We start from the raw sequence: 1,626 nt of genomic DNA on the forward strand, positions 1-1,626 counted from the left end.
AAAGCAGCTCAACATCACTGATCATTAGAGAAATGCAAGTCAAAACGACAATGAGGTATCACCTCACACCAGTTAGAATGGGCATCATCAGAAAATCTATAAACAATAAATGCTGGAGAGGGTGTGGAGAAAAGGGAACCCTTTTGCACTGTTGGTGGGAATGTAAATTGATATAGCCACTATAGAGAACAGTATGGAGGTTCCTTAACAAACTAAAAATAGAATTACCATATGACCCAGCCATCCCACTATGGGGCATATACCCAGAGAAAACCATAATTCAAAAAGTCACATGTACCCCAATGTCCATTGCAATACTATTTACAATAGCCAGGACATGGAAGCAACCTAAGTCCATCAACAGATGAATGGATAAAGAAGACGTGGCACATATACACAATGGAATATTACTCAGCCATAAAAAGGAACAAAATTGAGTCATTTGTAGAGATGTGGATGGACATAGAGACTGTCATATAGAGTGAAGTAAATCAGAAAGAGAAAAACAAATATCATATATTAACACATATATGTGGAATCTAGAAAAATGGTACAGATGAACCGGTTTGCAAGGCAGAAATATAGACAGATGTGGAGAACAAACGTATGGACACCAAGGGGGGAAAGCCAAGGGTGGGTAGGACGAATTGGGAGACTGGGATTGACACTAATAGGTATAGAATAGGTAACTAATGAGAACCTGCCGTAGGGCACAGGGAAGTACACTTCACTTTGCTGTACCGTAGAAACTAACACAACATTGTAAAACAACTGTACCTCAATTAAAAAAAAAAAAAGAATATATGTGCCTAGAGGCTGCTCCCCTTGGTCCTGAAGATGCCCCTAAGCTGCATCAACTATCTAACCTGTCAGGGAATTTTCAAGTGCTGTTTTGAAGAGTGAAGTTTACTCTGCTCACTAGTATTTAATATCATGATTTATTTATTGGCTTAACCCAAATAAGTAGTGGTTCTTAACTTTTCTGAGTCATGGACTCTTGTTTAAGGGTCCAGTGGAAATTATAGACCTTTTCTTAAGAAAAATACACACATATACAAAGACAGTATTGTACTGAATTTCACATTCTCAATGGAATATTTAGACTATGTCCAAGAGACTCAAAAGAAATGATGCCTCACAGAGGCCTGGGGAGCCTGGGTCTGAGACAGGCGGTTTGACCAGCTTCCCGCGGCAGAGATGCAGGGCTGATCTGCAGACATAGAGCAGGGCCCGCCATTCACCGTCAGTGTCTGATTTGATTGCCGGTGTCCGTTCTGATACTGCCTGATTCTGACAGTGCCTGTGACTTTCTATTTTGGGGTGTGTTAATTTTGCCCTCGTATGAGGGAAACGTCTTTGCATGAAGGAGGTCAGGGAGAAAGGCCAAAGATGAGAGAGTGTGGGCACCGAGGGGGCTGGGGAGGAATTTGAGAGCGTGTCTCTACTCTCGCCGGCTGGGAATCGCCCCGAGACCCAGCTTGGCCGCGGTGACACACCCTCAGAAGGAGCGTGCGTTACGCGTTGGGCTTCAGGTCCCCAGGTGGCTATACTGACTGTGAAAAGAGACCTCATTTCCCACTCTAGCCCCACTCCCTGTCATATCCATCTTCTTTGCAATGTGATTTT

Source organism: Monodon monoceros, unplaced genomic scaffold (assembly GCF_005190385.1).
Source record: "Monodon monoceros isolate NGI ecotype Baffin Bay Population unplaced genomic scaffold, NGI_Narwhal_1 Super_Scaffold_20, whole genome shotgun sequence".
NCBI classification, from domain to species: Eukaryota; Metazoa; Chordata; class Mammalia; order Artiodactyla; family Monodontidae; genus Monodon; species Monodon monoceros.